The 21,697-nt window shown below is 37.0% G+C and overlaps 1 protein-coding gene across 2 annotated transcripts in view; it reads left to right on the forward strand.

Annotated features, from left to right (window-relative positions):
* zbtb20 (zinc finger and BTB domain containing 20) overlaps window positions 1-21,697 on the forward strand; it is a 45,030-nt gene that overhangs the window by 4,560 nt on the left and 18,773 nt on the right. Inside the window, exon 2 of one of the 2 annotated variants that reach the window (XM_047378816.1) lies at window positions 17,801-17,943. The exons of the other annotated variant lie outside the window; for it this stretch is intronic. The gene's annotated coding sequence lies outside the window, so the exon portion shown is untranslated. The remainder of the gene's footprint in view (window positions 1-17,800; window positions 17,944-21,697) is intronic. 2 annotated transcript variants of the gene reach the window in all.

Raw genomic sequence — 21,697 nt, forward strand, 5'->3', positions numbered from 1 at the left:
AACATTAAAATGCTATAAAATAAAATTTGTTAACTTTTGCTTACTTGGTAAGCACCAATCTGGCTTTCCCTTGGCGATACGAATTTCTGGTTTTCTTTAAGGTTCTGATTAATCAAATTTTACCAAGTTCATTTTTTGTACATAACAACAATTACACATCCTAGTTAGGTTGAATTTGTATTAGAGATGCACCAATCAGCCATGTCTTGTACCATTACTGATTTCAGGTTTTCTTAGACTGATTCAGATTTTTTTTTTTCTATAACACATAAAAGAGAAAAAATGTGCTGCAGGTTATTTGATGGAGCAAATATTTTTGGATCTAACAGAAAATGAAGGAATTACCACCTTATCCCGATTCATTCACAGCATATGTCCCCAGTCTTTATTAGACTTATTTTTCAGCTAACAAAAGTGCATCAAAGTACATGCTGTTTGTTGGTTGATGTGTTAATGGATCAAAAATGATGAGACTTAGTTTTTATTCATCTATTCAGTTAGAGAAAATAATTCGATCTTTCTACATTTGCCCAGTCAAAGCTGATCAATGGAAAATCATCTGATTCCGATCTCTGGCTGATTGATCGGTGCATCTGTAATGGTAAACTGCATGACTAATCTTACAAAAATTAGGCCCACTGTGGGTGTAAAGGGTAAAAGCATGAATATGTAACATTAGATGTGAGATTCTGAGCACTGTTCTCTGTTGTCAGTAAAGCCTCAAGGAAATAAATTGTATATGACATATTTATGTAATTTGTACAGGTAGATCACAGCAAAGTTTACCTAAGTATCTTCTAACCAATATAAATTATATTTTGTATACATATTGACCTTTGGCCTAGCTGGCACATATCATATGGCTTTCTTTATATATTCAGTTTTTTTAAGTGACTTTAAATTACAAAAGAGTTACAGGACCTATAGAGAGCTTCTATAGACTGCCTTTGTAATTTAGTAATTTTTTCTGGATTATGGAACTCAACAATGTTAATTCAATGAGTCATGGTGTGTGACTCCACCTCTAGTCATAAGCCGAATTTAGAAGGAAATGTGCTTTGCTTCAAGTGAGGAAAATATATTTTATTGTTTATTAGTTTTGGCCAAACCAGGATATACGCAGGTTTGTTTTTAAGTAAAAGGTGACTATTTATTTTTTTTCATCCAACTATTACGCTCCTGTCATAAAGCTAAATAAAAGCTTGTATTATAGATGTATTCAAGGAGAAATTTGCTCTATTCACTCAACTGAAAAGCGGGATTTATATATAAAAAAGTATTCCACCTTTTTTAATTAATTTCCACTCAGGATCCAAAAGATCAGTTATGGAAAGAAAGATTTTTACTCCAAACTTATATTAGCAGCTCTGTAACTTTGAGATCATGCAGTAAGTAGGAAACTGACTAACTTCATGGCATGCTTTTCGATTTTAAGGGGACTTTTGTTTGGAATCTTCACTCCCTGCAAGTATCGCAGGAATGCGTAATGAAAGCACACACTGAGACTGAATAAGTATTTGCGAATGTGCCAGGCAGTTGTCAGGAAGCTTTTGTTCACTTCTAAAAACCTTATGGAGTCTTATGAAACACAATTAAAATTCCCAAATAGCTGGAAGGTGGATACGGCTCCTTTTTTTTGTCAGAGGGTTCTGTTTGGTGTCTCTAAAATATAAAAGAAACCGCAAAGCCTAAATACACCCGTGTAGGTCTGTTTTCGTTCCTACAAAGTACAATTTTAATATCATGCATTTGAAAATACTTTATTTGTAACATGTCATTTAGGGTTAAATTTGAAATTGTAATTTTTTGTTTTGATGGTTGTGGATATAGTGCATGCACTCCAATTACAATCAAATACAGAGGAAGTGACCATGTGTTTCCATTACCTATGATAAAAATTACTAACAGACTGTGGATTTGTACTTCTGTAAATCTGCAGGGTTGGCTTCATTAAAATTAAAGTCGTGTTACAACTTGACCTGAAGATTTTTAACAAGCAATAAGCGCATTTTGTTTTAGTTTTCCAGAAGTAGGAAAGAAAAACATCTCTTTATTTCCTGGTTGCACATGGCAGAAACAAGTACTAAAGCCTCCATTTTCTCACTTTAAAGACAAACTCAATGCCTAAGTATTCAAATGATGTGAAAAATGTATCCTGCATTCTAATAGCAAAGTTGTATTTGTGCCAAGGTGCATGTGTCCTCAGTTCACCCTGCTGCCCATATGGTTTTTTGCAAGTGAGGGCGTGCTTGCTGCATGGTTGAAGAGAAAACTATTGAAAGTATTTGCTATAAGATTTACGGTAATGTTTTTTTTTTAATGATCTAAACGTAGGTTTGGTTGTTAATTCTCTTGTTTTATTGTTGCTTAAGATTTTTTTGTTTTATATGGACTCATAGTTCAGATTCTGGGTAGTTTCTCTCAATGTTCTCCTTTCAGATTTTTACTGGGAATTTAGCAGGGATATTTGTAGTTCTTTTTTTACGCTCCAACAAGCTCGTATCTAGATTTTTTACTCCCTGTAAAATTTGCTTTGATTAGCCCAAGTGTGTTTTAAATTGGTAGTATTTTTTAGACATGTAAAAACAAACTAAGTAAATATCGAATGAAATGTGGTGATCAAAAAATCAAAAATTTTCACTTAGTTAACAGGCTTCGACAAGGAGTTGGAAGACTTTTACACATATCCTTAGGTTTACAAATCAATAACTATCAAATTAACGTAATAAACCAATGGACACAATAATATATACATGTCCACACAACATTAGCCTACATATGGCACAAACCAAGACAACAAACAACATTCATTACCATACATTATACAGCCTGTGGTTGATTTCCCGTCTCTATCTGTATATTAATGTATTTCATAGCAGTTTCCTGCAACAGTTTGTTCCTTACATTAATCTTTACCGAGTGACGTTTTGAATTAAACCAGAGAATAAAAAGAGATGTAATAGTTTGACTGTAAATAAGGGTATTCAGAAAAGTCTGACATTGTTTATAACTCTTTTTTTGTGATAAATGCTGTGGATATTATGAACTTTGTGTTTACCTAGACATCCACAAATACCTTTAATATGGTAACACCAAGGAACAGTATGCAATGAAAAGAAATGATTAATTTATTGTCCACATGGCTGGGATGCTTTAGCCATTTTGTTTTGTCATACTCAAATACTACAGGGTTTGTCTTATGTAAGTGTAGCAACAATTATTTTTGTCAGACCATGATTTGTCTTATTAGGCTCAAATGTGATGTGATTGTTTGTGTCATCAGCTAATATAAAGAAAGAAGCCCCAAAACAGACATTATGAATATCCAAATGATACATTAATCATATTTGATTGTGGTACACCACACAAACTCTAAAACATTCAAAATAAACAAAGCTTAACAAACTGTTGCCTGTTGTTTAAGTAGTTTCTTATCTGGATTAAACCCACTATCCAGTATCTCATATTCATCCTATGCATCTAATTAGCTAAGTATGTTTGGTTGTGTGCAATGTGTTTTTTAAAAATAACAATAAAAAATATCCCAACTGTAAATTTCTTTTTTTTACTAAAGTTGTGAATTACAACTGTTGGTCCGGGTGACAATGGAACCGCACGTCTAACCTGCTAAACAGCAAACAAATGCCAACGCAAATATTCAGCTTTATCAAAGCGGTTGGGCATGTTGAACAATGACTTTGACATTTTGAAGTAATTAGAGAGAAAAAGTGAAACAGCATGATTGTTGAAGTGGTCCTTGTATTACCTGCATTGCATTTTCATAGTAGATGCAGCTATACATGTCGAGCTTCATGTAATGATAAGGTGCTTTTAACCTAAAAATATTAGTTGTGGCTTTGGTGCCACTGTTTTTTTTTTTTTCTTTTTCAGAGCTTTGAATAAAACTATGGCATCTTCTATGTAAACTAACATTAAGCTTTGTTTTTTTCTTATGTTTTTCATGAATAGGTTAATAAATGCTACCAATACAAAATGTCCTTCGCAGCCTTTAACTGTCTAGGCTTTGCTGCTGGCTACATTCACATCATTCATTCATTCACATCATTCATTCATTCACATCATTCATTTGTTCATTCATTCATTCATTCATTCATTCATTCAGGGTCAGCCTTGCCTATTCTAACATGCTTTTACATGAAGTCAGGTTACCAATCTAATACCCAAAAAAGAGAAAGAGGGTTACAGAGGTAACAGGACGTATCTATTAAGCATATGGTGTTGCTGTAGGTTTACTTAAAACAAATCCCCATTTGCAAAAAAAAGATAACTTAAAAATCTGTATTAAAATGAAGCCATTTAAAGCTTCTCCATCTAACCCTGACAGTACAAATGAAGAATCCTATATTTAATATGACCTGCTGAAAATAGTCCCAGCCATGCCGCAGAATTTTTATAGTAACATTGGCAGCAAAAGCTGGTTGGCTTAGGTTTCCCTCCTGTGCTTATGAACTATAGATTGTTCCTTTTAAAGAAAATGTTTCTGCTCTATTCAACACGCCACACTGACCAACAATTCATGGGCATTAGGAAGGCTAAAGGGCTAAATGATTACCGTATAAACAGAAGTGGTGGGCGGTGGTATTATCTCTCCGCTTCATGAGGTCACTCCGCTGTAGTAACTGTTTATGCTCATGGAGAAAATCAGAGGACAGGCTAAGCTGGACCAGATCATAATAGGAAGTAAATGGTAAAAAATGTCCCATACTGTTGGTGGTGGCATACTGATAAGAAGCAATGCAGCAAGTGCCAAGTAATTGTCACATTTGTGGGAAAATGTGGCAACTTTGCTATGCTTCAGTGATAGGTTAATTTACAGGTATGAACATTTTTCTAAGAGAGTAAACGGTAAAAAATTTGCAGCAAATACTGACCTAAATTTAAAGCTGAGAAATGGTGATCACTGCTATGTAATCCTTAAGTTATCTTAATGTACCTTTATGTATTTTTTGTGTAAAGAGAATATTACCAACTACACAACATTATTGTGCATTTAGTTGCAAACTTAATAATCAGATATTAAACGTTAAGTGTCTTACAAAAGTATTCATAACCTTTTTTACATTATGTGGCTGACCAACACAAAGCCATGCATAAATGTTAACTTGAAAGAAAATGATAAATGCTTTTAAAACGTTTTTACAAATCTAAAAGTGTTGGGTCCATTTATATCTCGCACCTTTCACTCTGATACCCATAAATACAATACAATGCAACCATTCTCTCTGGAATTTATTAATATAATAAATACGTTGTTCAACTGTGTAAACGAAGTATTTACTATAACAGAGTATAACTCCAGCTGTTTTGTGAAGGCCTCAGAGGTTAGTTAGAGAACATTAGTAAACAAATAGTATCATAAAATACAATGAACACAGCAGACAGGTCTGGAATAGCATTGTTGAGAGGTTTAAAGCCCGGGTTAGATAAAAAAAACAGTATACCCAGATTCAAACATCTCCTAGAGTATTGTTCAATCCATCGTCTAAAAATAAAGTGTAATCCACAACTTCAGACCTACCAAAACATGTCTGTCTACCTAAATTCACAAGCTGGACAGGGAATATAGAGAAACCCTGGAAGAAAACATGTTAGAGGCCTCAAAACTCTTTAAGATTAGAGCAGAGGTCCCCCTTCCAGCAGGATAACAAACTAAACATACAACTGGAGCTGCAATGGAGTGCTTTAGACCAAAACACATTAATTTGTTCAAATTACCTGGTCAAAATCCAGACTGAGAATATATGGCAAGACTTTGTTTAAGACTCTTTCCATACAATCTAAGTGCTTGTATGAAAAGCTGAAGCATACCCTCAAAACCGTGCAGGAATGCATGGAAAGGTTCATGTTGGTCTATCACATAAAATCCCAATAAAGAACATTGAAGTCTATAGTTGTAAAGTAATAAAATGTAAAAAGTTCATATGGTATGAATGCTTTTGCGAGGGACTATATGTGTTAAGAAGAGCCAACATTATAAAGACATCATGACGTCTTCTGAGCCCAACATGGAATGATAATACATAAATTGTATTATATGCCATGTAAGTACCAACCTGACTGGTCAGCCCAACATAGTTTTCCTGCTGTTTTGCTGGCAGCTGGTAATAACAGGTTCAACTCTAAGATAAAATCTCCCTGGGAAACGAAGCTAGAGTGAACACTTTACAATAGAGCAACAACAAAAGCAGTCAGCGTTAGTTATCTTGAATTTGTTGCTAAAAAAAAAGTTTCCTTCAGCCGTATGATGTTTAAGGAGGCATGGAAACATTTACTGATTCTGTCTTGATAAATGTGGCTCAAGTGAGAAAAATTGTTTGTTATCAGCTATTTTCAGACCTTGTGTAATCATTAGTTTTCTGCAGAGGTGTATATATTGACAGCGTTTCATTCATTTGTCTTTCAGCCTGGTTATGCTACATGTCACAGGTGCCCTCTGAGAACCGACGCTCTCTTTAGCTCAGTAACCTTATTGTCCTTATTAAAACCTAATTTCTATGAAACCATTGGCATATCTGCTAAGTGTGTGTTTTGCATAGAGTTTTCACTCTGCTCAGTCTCCAAACAGTGTCTCTCACTTTCCTTTTACTTTGACATGACCCGTACCAGTGTCAGTTTCTCTGACACTGGTGTGAATAAAATCTTTGGATAAAATTTGGAGTAAAATGTTTTTGTTCTTTATCTTATTTCTTGTGAAATTCCATAGTCAGCTTGCTTAAGGCTGTTTTGCAACACAGTACTGCCTGGATAAACTTTCCCAGTGTGCTTAGATTGACACGCCTTGCCGGATTAACCAGAAACCTTAATTTTGTCCCAGCTTGTGTGCAGTTAAACAACCTAAATAGTGTTTCTCAGGCAGGCTGCAGACTCAGACACAGCAGGACTTGGTGATGGTGTGGATAGGGTTCAGTGGTGCTCGGTCGTGTTTCAGTGTGTCAGCATTATGCTTTTATATGTCATATGTCAAATAAGCTGTTGGGACATATATAATCTGTGTTTACTGCACAACAGCTTGCAGTACTATAAATACACTAAACAGTGCTAACCTCCATATGGCTCAGAAAAAGCAGTGTTTGTATTAAATCCTTCAGATTTAATGTCTTACTCACGTATTAGGGGAAATGTGCATGTGCGTGTTGACACTCAAGTTTGCAACTAGATGCACAGAAATAGGTTTTTAGGTTGGTAATATTCTCTGCACAGCATAAATACATTAAAAGAAGCAAAGGCATCTCTCTCCTTTTCCCAACGTTTTTTCCCACTGTGCAAATTTTTATTTTTGATACATACTTAGATGCACTCTGAGGTAATGTGCAACATCATAAAAGTCTTTTGCAAGGCCCAATTCGTTTTTCTCTTTTTACTAAAATGCAACAAATGGACAGCTTAATTGTGAGACATTTTATGATTGTCAGAATCCTTTCAAATGCTCTCAGATTCTTTAAGGGAGCCCACAAAGCTGAACCTTGAAACCAAGATCTGCTACCAAAACTTTAAGATTGAGCTTGAAGTACTTGACGCCTCCCTACCCCTGTGCATTTGTGAATGTTCAGCTCCTTGCAGCAGCTGCATGAGGAAGCACGAGCCTGCAGACCCCCATGCAGCTGCTGGTGAAACTCATGGCACAGAACTCCTAAATCTGCTTACAACCATTCACCAAGTGGCAGAGTAATGTAGATTTGCTGTTATATTGCCAGTGAGATTACAACGCACATGGTCCGATGTTTATTCTAAGTATCTTTTCTCAGCAAATAATAGAAAACAATTATTGACTTGCGTATTTGTGTCTTATGAATGACACGTAGCTGTAAAAGTTGTTGCAGCATGGATACTGCTTATTACCGTGACCATATATAAATCAAAACCTAAGATGTTCAGAAACTGTGCTGTTCTCCATGGTGCAAGAAGTGCTTGCTCATTACCAAAAGCTAAACATGTCTTCTGTTAAATCAGCACAAAGTGTCTTTTCTGCTCATTAGTCTCCTAAGGACAGAAAGTCAGGAGACACTTTGTTTTCGTCTCCCTGATAGAGAAAAAAAAGATACAGAAGTGATAAATAATTTAACAAATTCATTCTTAATAATCTTAAAAATGCTCTCTGTAACATTTACTTAGGTCAGACAGACCTAAGCGGAATACAGAATACTGTCCCTAAGTAGTAGTTTTCAAGTGCTTGTTGTGCGGAATATTATACCTTTCATGCCATTCTGGTCTTTGTAGAGTAACACAAAAAAAAACAAGCAGGTGGCTAGCCTGCAGTCTGCTGCTTAATGCACATGCTACCCATAGCTTAGGATTGGCAGTGATCATATCATTTATTGTCATGAAGTAAACAAAAATAAATATCATAAAAATTGAGATTTATCATGAAAACATTAAACTCAAATTAATGTTAGCAAGCCAAAAAACTTGACATGATTTGGATTGTTCCTTTTGCTGTTTGAACTAGATTTTTAAACGTTTGCTTCCTCTATATGCTCTGCCACCTGAGCCTCCTGAGCGCCTCCAAAAAATTGGTATATGCAGGTCTTTTAACTGCAGTAATGGTATAACTTTAGATTTTATTGGTTTTCAATCCGTAACTTTTTAAAACCTTGATATGTCTTGAAGGTGGTAACCTCCCCATTCCTAATAATTAGTAGGCCTGGGACAACCTCTCATAGCTTGAGATGTGATACCAAAACATCACAATTTCTCTCATCAAAGTGAAGTCAGTTTTTCAAAGCGCTATGCTGTTGTCGTCAACGTGTGATTTTATTTTGTCTAGTCTAAGCTATTGTTATAAGATCTGGAAATTAATGTGTGTGCTTTTAACTTGACACCTTGTTGGATATATAGTTTAGACCCTTTTCTGAAATAAGAAAAGAACTGTTGAGTTGGCCTTTTGTGTTGACGATTGGGTAGTAAAGACTGCTCATCCATCAGGTTTGCCGACAATGCTTGGTCATATAAGCACTGAAGAAGCCACCTTAACAAATTGTTTGCTGCTAACAATGTTAGATTTAGCATCTGGTTTAAAGTCTACGATCATATAAACTGTATGGCTGTTTTCCATTTTTTGAAGCTTGGGTGTGGTCAGGATGACGACGGAAAGTGGCAGCTAGCTTAGATTGATATATTGAAACATGGAGATGGAGCAGAGCAAGGCTGGTAGTTTCGCCACGGATTGATCTTTTGAGTTAGAGGATTTTTCACAACCCTCGTCACCGAAGGTTAACAGAGATTTTATGGCTTGAGGTGCTGACTCAGTGATGCCCGAATCTGGCGCTGCTGAGGTAGTGGAGGACAAAATGCCAGTGTCTGAGTGGTAAAGTGATGTTAGTAGCATCATTGCTAACATGGGCTAGCGTTCAAAGCACTAACAAACTTTCAGAAAGTTTACGTTTACATGTAGATTTATATTTTCTCAAGTAAAGCTTACGATCATAGGTATAAAGCATAAAACGCTATGATCAATGCTCCTGACTCGCTACGGGGGCGTGTGTCCGAGTGAGATGGTTTTATACCCGAATGCGGGGCTGTGATGTAGACATGTTGTTGGAATAATGTGATTGTTATAATGTTAGTCAGTCAGTCATTTTCTACCGCTTATTCCATAGTGGGTCACAGGGGAGCTGGTGCCTATCTCCAGCAGTTTATGGGCAAGAGGCAGGGTACATGAACAGGTCGCCAGTCCATCTTAGGGCAACACACAAACAACCATGTACACACTCATTCATACACCTAAGGGCAATTTAGAGTGACCAATTAACCTAACAGGCATGTCTTTGGACAGAAGCCGGAGTACTTGGTGAGAATCCACACATGCACGGGGAGAACATGCCAACTCCATGCAGAAAGACCCCCAGCCGGGAATCGAACCCAGGACCTTCTTGCTGCAAGGCAACAGTGCTACCAACTGCACCACCATGCAGCCCTGTTATAATGTGAAGATCTTTAATTATTTTTACTGTAATTATACAGCATTGAAGTTGCATTACATTGTATAGTAGCTGAACTGAAGTATAACCTTAAATGCTGAGGTTTTCTTGCTGGAGCATGTGGCCTTCAAAAATATCCAAAGGAGCAGACGCTCTGCAGAGTGTTATCTGCTTAATGTTATCTCACCCAAGCTCAGAGAAAGAGCTCTTTGACTGTAGAATCTGGAAAAATAAATATTGAGTGCACCTGGAGGGGAAGACCCTTTAGATAAATAGAGACATTTTCACTGTTGTTCAACTGTGGTGTTGTCGGTGAGACTGTACATGCTATGTGCTCTGTCAATCTAATTCCTTGCGCAAGTAAAAAGGCCTGTGTATTTCCAAAAAGTTGAGTGTCTGTCGTTTCTCTTTTAGTAAGTAAAGGTGAGTATTAGAATTTCACCAACACATGTACCAAGCTGTACCGTTTGAACCAATAGGAAAATTCAACTGCAGTAGCCACTGTTCAACCCAAAGAGGGCAGCACTAAGAGGGTTTAAGGACAACAATTGCAGAATTAAAGACGTTTACAGGAAAATGTAAAAAAATTGCCCAGTAACATAAAGATAGCACCCTAAAGGCCCAATGTATAGTTTTTCTGGAAAAAAACTTGATTTGGGGTTTAGTTACTCTTTAAATTGAATCCAGCTTAAAAAACACAATACATAGATTAGTCAAACCTGGCTGGAATATTGTAGTCGAGAACTTGATTGCAGATTCTTCAAAACACAGTGTCCGATTTGCAAAACCTTGACTCTAGTTTTGAAATCAAAAAGACAGGATTCTTAGCTTTTACCAAAATATTGCTGAAATCTCATCTCATTCTCCCAAACCTAACATTGTGTATTATCTCATGTCTCAAGAGCTGGATGTATCATCACGCACCTACTCATTACTGTAATGGATAGAAATCTCCAACATAAGCATCTGTGTAGGTCCATGAAGATCTCTTAATGGCCTGTGAGGTCTCTTTTTAGAGAGCCAAAATGCCCTTGACTTTTGTAGTAGCTGCAGAGAGGCAGTTGCTGTGGACTCTTGTGCCTAAACGATAACTCTTGAATTTAGCTTCAGGGGGTGGGTGGGGTTTAGAGGTGTTTTTGGAGTTTGTCATATGAGGAGTCAGATGTTTCATTTTTGGTCAAATGCTCATTAACAAAAGCAGAGCCATTTGCCAATTCGGAGATTTTTTTTCATTTTGGTCAAATGCTTCTCTGTTCCATCACCAAAGAGTCTTTAAATGGCCATGTGCCAGTAAGGGCTGCTTGTTTTCCAATATTAGACGAGCCTTCATTAAAAACAGAGGAAATTTTACTGATGTAACAGATTATTCTGTGTTTTTGTGGAGTTTGAGTTGAAAAGGGTATTAGAAGTTGATTATCCCTCTATTTGTACAAGAACAGTGAAGCTGCTGTGGATAGCAGGTCATGGTGAATGTGTTCTTTACACAAAATGAAGATGCTGAAACAAGCTGTTTTGCTAAAGAAAATATCACTTTAACTGTCTTCAACTTCCGTAATGGTTCTAAAGTGTTTATTATTATTATTATACGGTTGAGGGATTCATTTGAAAGCCACACATCCTGTCACAATGAGCGCCTTTCTGTCGGACCGAATGCCTTAACAAATTAATCTGCTTTTCTGTTTGAGACGTTTTATTAGCAGTGAAACTAATCGTGAACAGTCAGATTAAATTTAGGGTGCTTTATGTCGTTAACACACGTTCCGCTGATGCACAGAAATGCACAATCATAATACCGGTCATTCAAGCACACTGAGCTCGACTATGGTCATAACATTTCTCAGGTGCAATTACTCTATGACTCCCTGACCGAACAGGAGGGTGTTTGTTTCTACAAATTTGTCAAATTTTGTTTCCTTGATTGAGCTAAAGTTGTGAAAGTGGAATCTTCAGTTTTCCTTTTACTAAAGTTAATAAAAATTCAGGTTTTGTAGGAGTGTTTAAGAATTTTCTTTCAAACCTGTAGAGATTACTGTTTTTTTTTATTGAAAACTATAACTTTAATGACAAACCCTAAGGTTTTAGCCAAGGCAGAAATGGAAATAAGGAAAAAATGTAAATGTTGTATGAATATCTTGGCTTAACTTGTCAGCAGCCTACGTGTGCTTGTTGATGATTTCCAAGCGTCTGCTGTAAAGGCAAATCAATTAAATCTTGACACTGCGATTTGTTTTTCTGCTGCCTTTTTTTTTTCCTTTAGCGTATACGAGTTAGATGTATTACTTAAGTGTTAAGTGCTTCTCAGCATTATAGAGAAACACTCAAAGGTAATAAGAGACACGGTGCTCTGAATTACTCGGATTTAATCAGCAATCACAACTTTGTTGGCAGGAGATGAATATTTTTTAATAAATTATTATGGTGTAGATAGAATAGTGCTACAATCCTTCAATGTTCGCTGACATTTAATTAATTTGTTTTGTGTTCTTTTAGAAATTGGTGTTAACAATGAGTTGTGCCTGCATACTGTTTGTCAGGTGGAAATAGTGTACCTCTATCAAATACACCCTCCTCTCACTTTTATAAAATCTGCACAGTTACTGCTGAGCATTTCAAAGTGTACTTGCTTTAAAAATTTACACTATGAACTGAAATGCATTGGATCACAAAATGAGAAAGCTGGATTTGGCCTGGATAGATGACTGAAATTAATTATTACTCCTTAAACAGAGGACTTTAGAGATCGTAGAGGCTGCAAGCAAAAACTTCAACAAAGCACTCTTCATGTGTGCAAGTCTCCATTAAATTCATGGAGATGCTGTGTGTACAAGCAAGGACATGAGCTTTTCCATAGTGCCCCGTGGCCCTTTTGTCTCCAGATTTAAATGTACCAGGTCCCTTGAATATATGCCTTTAGTGTTTGTGCGCTGTAAGCATTATTTGCATATTCAACATGTACATTATTCACGTGGCTGATACGGCTCCTTTCATAATCGGGCCTCAAGTGTCTCTTTTCAAACCCATCCCCCATCCTCACCATTTTAACCCCCAATCTCCCCCCCGCCTTCTTGATTAACTAATGTCCAATTTGATGCAGCGTATTTCAGAAGCTTGTCACCTAATGCAGGCAGCTGATTAACCTGGAGTCTGGCTGGTGAAGTTGCAATCCCATCCTGTCTTAATTTCTTTTTTTTTGTCTTTCACCCCCCTCCTCCCCATCCTGCGCCCCTCCTCAGCCTTTTGTTGTGGTGGCAGCGGCGGAGCATGCATTACATTGGGGCGGTCTGAAGCATTGTGTCTGATTTTCAGCAGACAAAACTGACCTCTGGGGATTTATTGACAGTAAACTCCACAGAGGCAGACACAGAGCTGGGAGAGCATAGACACAGCTAGAGAGGCATGGGGTGAGTGGGGGGTCGTTGGGGAAGGTTTGTAAGGAAAGAGGCAGAAAAGGGAGGGGGCGATCTATATGATTGGCCAAGAGGTGCAAACATGTGGAATTAAGTTCGATTTCTAAATGTTATTGTTTTTTCTATACAATTGTCTATTGGCAAGTGAGAGAAAATGGCCGCCTCCTACAAGGATCTAATTAATTTTGAAGGATCATCAGCCCCTTTAGTCCGAGGCAGGGTACAGGAGGGTAGGGGAGGGAGGGGAGCCAGACCCCTGGGCTGATTAGAATTCACTGCAGGTAGGCGCTGGCTGCTGCTCACCCACTGTGTCACGGCTAAAATGGAACCACTGTTGTGAGTGGCAGTCTGGGCAACAGTAGCCTGCCTTCCCCTGGCCTGCTCCTTTGTTGCCAGCGTTCACCTCACTTTACCCCTCAGGCAGGTGGATTTACATGTCTGGATGGAAGAATATTCAGATCCTATTGGTGATCAGCTACTCAATACTGAAAATATATGAATGGTTTTCCTTTTTTATTAGAGGTGTAACAATACATACAGCACATGAAATCAGACAATAAACGATGTTGGTTTATGATAATAACACAAGATCAGATTTTGAAAGAGTGCTTTTTCTTTCATTTGCCATTTTCCAATGTAAATTTAAAATATTAGAAAAAGAAAAATGTAAAATTATTTAGCACATAGTAGAATGGTCTGCTTCGCATCAATTCACCCCTTCACCAATTCATACCTCAATATTTATCCCTTCTTACTCACCTCTAATTGTAAAAAAGAGTAAACAATTTGTGCTCATGTTCTCAAACTAGAGTATGTACTTTTTGATTTCAGACTTTTTTTAAATTTTACAAACATGTAAAAGTTATTAACGTTCATATAAGCGATTAAAGTTTGGAGTCCCCACTAGAGTTCGGACTTGAGCCTGATTGAAAATCTGTGGAAGGAGCTAAATGTTAGAGTAATGTTAAGGAGGCCTCCCAACCTTAAAGATTTGAAGCTCATCAGCAGTGATAAACTCTGAAAAAAAACAAGTGAAAACATGAAAAGAGCTGGTCCGCAATTATAACAACGGTTTGATTGCTGTAATGACGGTAATGATTAGTCCACTGATTATTGAGAAGGGTATAAATCATTTTTGTCATGCTATTTTTAATAAAATTGTTAATGAACACAAATTAGTATTTTTCTTTCAAAATTGGTACTCTGATTTGTTTCTGATAAGAAATGGGACAGGCATCTCTCAAAAAATATTAAATAAAACTCCATTAGCTTAATGGAAACATTTAAAATCTAAATCTGCTAGGGATATAAATATAATATATAATAAGTCAACAATATAATAATTTTAGGCTTAACTGGTGATTAATTAAGTCCATCTAATTATCAAGTCCATCTAGTTACTACAAGGTCTGGGTGGATGACATGGTAAAAACATTATATAACGATTTCATCACAATTCCCCTGCATAAAAAGCATTTTAAACAGATTTTAATCAGTCTTATATAATTTTACCAGATTGTGTGAAGCATTAGTGACATTTCTTATGCTGGCATGTTTAAGACTTGAAGTACACCATGTCTCAAACAATTATGCCTACCTCAGAAAAATTTGTCTTTATAAATTAGCAACAGCACCTCCCAGGTAAACAATGGCTACATAATAGTGATATAACAATATAAATATAAAACATCAATAAATTACAAATCAATATCACTGCAAACTCATTAAACGTATCAGTTTGACTTCAGTATAAACATTATTTATAGCACTTTAACTAGTTGTAAAATTTACTAGCCTTTTATCACTCTCACCAACACCCTCAGAATGTCTTCTACATTACATTGTCGGGAAAAAATTACAATCTGCAGCCTGAACACACAATGCACCCAGCTTTCATAGTGTTTTACTTTAAGCTGTTTTATTTAGATTTAAATAGCGCTATTTGAAGGTCATAGTGGTTTATAAATGGTTAAGGCTCTTACTGAGGCTTGTTGCGTACATGTTTGAAAACTGAGGTATAAACCGTCATGTAATTGTTTTGGCTCCCCTGCCAAAAATAAACCGATACAGGGTCTGTAGTCCACTACATCTGACAAACTGTAACACGTTAAGCAGACAAACCAGACCGAGAGCGCAAACATCCAGCTAAATGTTTGTTTACTGTGATTTAGCATTAGCTGCTACATAGCTAGTAACTCTTGTAAGAAATGATTATCCTTGTTGTTGACTTCTGCTGGTAAGGTTGAATCCTCAAAAGACCTTACTTGCACACTTATAAGGTCCAAAGTAGAGCTGCATTAAACACTTGGTGCTCTATGGTGGTTAAAATATCCCTGCTGAGCTTTCAGTGCAGCTCGCATCTGCAGCGAGGCGTACGACCCGATGCGGTCGACAAACAACCAAAAACCTACGAGTTCTAAATCGGAAGGTAACTGAAGATGGCTTCATTGGTAATGTTATTTTCAAACAGTAAGGGTAACTATGATAATACTTAACTACCATGCCGTTTATTGACACCACTAAACTGTGTAGAATGCTCCCCACACAATCTCTCTGCTTTGGCAGCTCGTCAGCAATTTCTAATTCTTCACGATCTATTACCGTCTCATCGCCTAACCCTACTACATGGAAAAATCCAGTGATTTCTCATGGTGATTTATTTACAGTAGGCACAAAATGGGTGGTACAAATTGACAAAGGGACAAATTGATGCAAGTCGTAAAGTCCTTATAAAGAAAATCAGATTCAGCAGAACAGACCTCAAAGAAAAACTGAAATCCGTAACGTCCGGTGTAGATATGCTTGAGGCTTTTTTGTATAGTGCAGATAGTTATTTAGGGTTAATTACATAGCTGTAATAGTGGGAAATGGATTAAAATGTCATAGCTATGGATTTTACTTTGAAGTATCTTTTAGTCTTGACCAACAGTACCTTTCTGACTGTTTCCTGTGACAGTACGATCCATCTCACTTCAGAGTGATCACCCTCTGCTGTGTAACATGTCATTACTTGTCTGTATCAAATATGCTTGATCAAAAGCACATTTCAGGAAACATGCACAGTTACAGGGATTTCAAAATTTCTCAAAGTGGAGCGTGTGGACTCAAGGTGGCCAAGTGAACAGAACTCTTTCTGTTGGAACATCTTTACTTTTGCTTTTCTCCAAGATATTCCGCTTTACGGGAAAAAAATTGGAAAAGAACTCATCCTCCTCAAGGCACATTATATATATATATATTTCATTGTGTAATATATATTTATTACCTTGGCACAGAAGAATACAATGAAGGTGCATTAATCTACCAGACTTCAGGCGTCAGTAATCTGTGGTTGGGTTCTTTTTTAGAACGTCTCGAGAGCTGTGAAAGAATAATTTGTGTCAACACTAATGTGCAGGTCTGGTCAAATCCCAGCCCCGTTCTGGTTACTCAGCAGCCCAGTGTGGTTGCTGGCATTTCAGAAAGAGAGCACTTCAATTTAGTGTTGTGGCAAATGGAGCCGGTACTGAATGTGTTTTTTTTTTTTTTCAGAGTCAATTTATCCTACAAAAAATATTTAAGAGTGTCAGTTCAAACTGAATCTACATTAAAGATAAGTGTATAATTTCCAGATACTTTTAAGGCTTCACTGGTTGTAGTACTTTAATGTATTCCGAAGAATGTGACACTAATAAAAAGGAACGTGTTTGAAAATGATTTTTCTGTTGCTTCTATGTAATTTCCCACTTTGCCTGACTCTAAGTGATGTGTTACTGTGCTGTGGTTTATCTTACACCGTTTTTGTTGCCAGTTTTTGGGGTCAAACGATTACGTGCTAATGCGATTGTCAAGTAGAAGAGCAATTGTGTCAGGATTTCTTGGAGGCACCAAACCAGCACATCACATGCCTCATGCTGTTGAATGCCTTTCTTGTGATTTCCAGTGAAAGCCTTGTGTCCTTAATAGTTGGCTCATCTCTATTATTATAGAGCCTAAATTTGCTCCACATCTGTATGCAACATTGCGTAGATAAAATTTTGGACGAAAGACAAACATATCGTGATTTTGATTTCTTCCAAATAATTTTTTTTAAACAAAAGGCCGTCCTTGAAATTTATAAGAGCGAAAGATTATTTGTCTTGACAAGGGTGTGGCTTTGTTATCCCGCAGTTGAGGGAAAAAAAGAAAAAAAACTGGCACCAAAGGCAAAATCATTGTCAACCTTGATTTGTGATTTTGAAGTCATGTGATCACAGAAACGTCCACTCGGCTCGCTGTAAAAACTCTTCACACATCTGTTGCAGCACGTCTGTGGCAGATATTTCTGTTACTGTGGCTGCGGGTTCATTAAGGGAGTGGCAACATCGACAAGCAGAATGTGGCATTAAGATTTGTCTTTGTGTGTGTGTGTGTGTGTGTCTCCCCCCCCAACCCCCAAATCTCTCATCCCCTTCCTCTCCAAACAAAACACTGTAGCAGAGAAACACATGTTTTGGACAGAGAAGACTGACAGCCTTGCCTAGCACCAGGTCACCGATCAGCCATCTCCACCAGCAAATTGACGCGCTCTTCATAACCAGCCTCACAAGCATTTTCATTAAACAAAAAATCATCTAACTGTGAGTAATGGGAAGTGATTTTACATCACTATTTTAATTGTAATTTTGACTTTTGTTTAGAAAGTTAATGTGCCCCGTAGTCTAACAATAACGTATTACTTTCTGCTTGAGATTCTTTTTTTTAAAACATGTTTTTTTGAGACATATTGTGTAAATATAGTTTTTGAAAAATAATATATAATTTCCACATGCCTTTGTTTTCCATTTTACAGTGTTAAAAGAAGTATTTCCTTTTTATTTTTAAAATAGTATTTTAAAAATCACCCAACGATGACAACTAAAGTAAAAAGAACAACAATACTTTAAAAGCTTTACCATCTAAATGAATGAATTTTGTAGCAGCTTTGAATATATCAGTTTCCCCCTTCCTTATTTCATTTGGATATTCCTTTTTTATCTGCTAACTGAAGAAAAAAACACATTAGGTTATCCCTGATCAGGTAGGTCACATTTAGTGTATTCAAAGGATAGTTAGGAAACAGAATCATGGAGAACACTTGGCTGACAAAAGAGGCCTGTTGTCCTTTTAGCCCAGTGCGCCACCTAAAGGCTGTTCTAGGCACTTCAGAAAAACACCAACTGGAGGACCTAATAAGAGCATCATCTTCATTGTTCTTCGCCGGGGCAAACTATAAGTTTTTATATATCAGGCAGCGTATTATGCAGCAAATGTGTTTGTTATAGTGTCAATATAAAAAGAATACTTCTTGTGTGCATACAGGTTAAGTATTTTATTTTAATATTAATAATTGAATTTAGTTTATTGAAATTATATTTTCTGTTTATTCTTAGAATAGATTTTTGTGCTTTATAAACATACTTGGCAACATGTTGCTGTCATGTGTAAAAGTTACAAAAGTGAATTTATTTCAGTAATTCAAATCAAGATGTGAAATACATCTGTTATATATATGTATGTACAAGGCCTTGCGAAAGTACTCGGCCCCCTTGAACTTTTCAACCTTTTGCCACATTTCAGGCTTCAAACATAAAGATTTAAAATTCTCATTTTTGTGAAGAATCAACAAGTGGGACACAATTGTGAAGTGGAATGAAATTTATTGGATGTGTCAAACTTTTTTAACAAATAAAAGACTGAAAAGGGGCCGTGCAATATTATTCAGCCCCTTTACTTTCAGTTCAGCAAACTCACTCCAGAAGTTCAGTGAGGATCTCTGAATGATCCAATGTTGTCCCAAATGACTGATGATGATAAATAGAATCCACCTGTGTGTCATCAAGTCTCCGTATAAATGCACCTGCTCTGTGATAGTCTCAGGATTCTGTTCAAAGTGCAGAGAGCATCATGAAGACCAAGGAACGCACCAGGCAGGTCTGAGATACTGTTGTGGAGAAGTTTAAAACCGGATTTGGATACAAAAAGATTTCCCAAGCTTTAAACATCCCAAGGAGCACTGTGCAAGCAATCATATTGAAATGGAAGGAGTATCAGACCACTGTAAGCCTACCAAGACCCGGCCGTCCCTCTAAACTTTCATCTGGAACAAGGAGAAGACTGATCAGAGATGCAGCCTAGAGGCCCATGATCACTCTGGATGAACTGCAGAGATCTACAGCTGAGGTGGGAGAGTCTGTCCATAGGACAACAATCAGTCGTACACTGCACAAATCTGGCCTTTATGGAAGAGTGGCAAGAAGAAAGCCATTTCTCAAAGATACCCATAAAAAGTCTCGTTTAAAGTTTGCTACAAGCCACCTGGGAGACACCAAACATGTGGAAGAAGGTGCTCTGGTCAGATGAAACCAAAACCAAACTGTTTGACCACAATGCAAAATGATATGTTTGGCGTTAAAGCAACACAACTCATCACCCTGAACACACCATCCCCACTGTCAAACATGGTGGTGGCAGCATCATGGTTTGGGCCTGCTTTTCGTCAGCAGGGACAGGGAAGATGGTCAAAATTGATAGGGAGATGGATGGGGCCAAATACAGGACCATTCTGGAAGAAAACCTGTTGGAGTCTGCAAGAGACCTGAGACTGGGACGGAGATTTATCTTCCAACAAGACAATGATCCAAAACATAAAGCCAAATCTACAATGGAATGGTTCACAAATAAACGTATCCAGGTGTTGGAATGGCCAAGTCAAAGGCCAGACCTGAATCCAATCGAGAATCTGTGGAAAGAGCTGAAGACTGCTGTTCACGAACGCTCTCCATCCAACCTCACTGAGCTCGAGCTGTTTTACAAGGAAGAATGGGCAAGAATTTCAGTCTCTCGATGTGCAAAACTGATAGAGACATACCCCAAGTGACTTGCAGCTGTAATTGTAGCAAAGGGTGGCGCTACAAAGTATTAATGCAAGGGGGCTGAATAATATTGCACGCCCCACTTTTCAGTTTTTTGATTTATTAAAAAAGTTTGACACATCCAATAAATTTAATTCCACTTCACGATTGTGTCCCACTTGTTGTTGATTCTTCACAAAAATTTGAATTTTATAACTTTATGTTTGAAGCCTGAACTGTGGCAAAAGGTTGAAAAGTTCAAGGGGGCCGAATACTTTCGCAAGGCACTGTATATATATATATATACACAAATATACATATATATATATATATATATATATATATATATATACACACGCATACATATATATATGTATATGTGTGTATATATATATACATATATATATGTATATGTGTGTATATATATATATATATACACGCATACATATATATATATATATATGTATATATATATATATAGGTATGTATATACATATATATATATATATACACACACATATATATATGTGTGTATATATATATATACACACGCATATATATCTATATATACATATATATATATATATATACATATATGTATATATATATATGTATGTGTGTGTATATGTATAAATATATATATATATATATATATATATATATATATATACAGTACAGACCAAACGTTTGGACACACCTTCTCATTCAGAGTTTTCTTTATTTTCATGACTATGAATATTGTAGCTTCACACTGAAGGCATCAAAAATTGTGAAACAACTGAAAATATGTCTTATATTCTAGGTTCTTCAAAGTATCCACCTTTTGCTTTGATTACTGCTCCGCACACTCTTGGCATTCTGTTGATGAGCTTCAAGAGGTATTCACCTCAAATGGTTTTCCAACAGTCTTGAAGGAGTTCCCAGAGATGCTTAACACTTGTTGGCCCTTTTGCCTTCACTCTGCGGTCCAACTCACCCTAAACCATACCTCAGCAGTGGTTTCCTAGCACACAGTCTCCTCTTAACAGTTGTTCTAGAGATGTGTCTGCTGCTAGAACTCTGTGTGGCATTGACCTGTTCTCTAATCTGAGCTGCTGTTAACCTGCGATTTCTGAAGCTGGTGACTCGGATGAACTTATCGTCCGCAGCAGAGGTGACTCTTGGTCTTCCTTTCCTCATGTGAGCCAGTTTCTTTGTAGCGCTTGATGGTTTTTGTGACTGCACTTGGCCACACTTTCAAAGTTTTCCCAATTGTTCAGACTGACTGACCTTCATTTCTTAAAGTAAGCCACTCGTTTTTCTTTACTTAGCTGCTTTTTTCTTGCCATAATACAAATTCTAACAGTCTATTCAGTAGGACTATCAGCTGTGTACTGTATCCACCTCCTGCACAACACAACTGATGGTCCCAACCCCATTTATAAGGCTTGAAATTCCACTTATTAAACCTGACAGGGCACACCTGTGAAGTGAAAACCATTTCAGGTGACTACCTCTTGAA

The sequence above is a fragment of the Girardinichthys multiradiatus genome, chromosome 11 (assembly GCF_021462225.1).
Source record: "Girardinichthys multiradiatus isolate DD_20200921_A chromosome 11, DD_fGirMul_XY1, whole genome shotgun sequence".
In the NCBI taxonomy this organism is placed as follows: Eukaryota; Metazoa; Chordata; class Actinopteri; order Cyprinodontiformes; family Goodeidae; genus Girardinichthys; species Girardinichthys multiradiatus.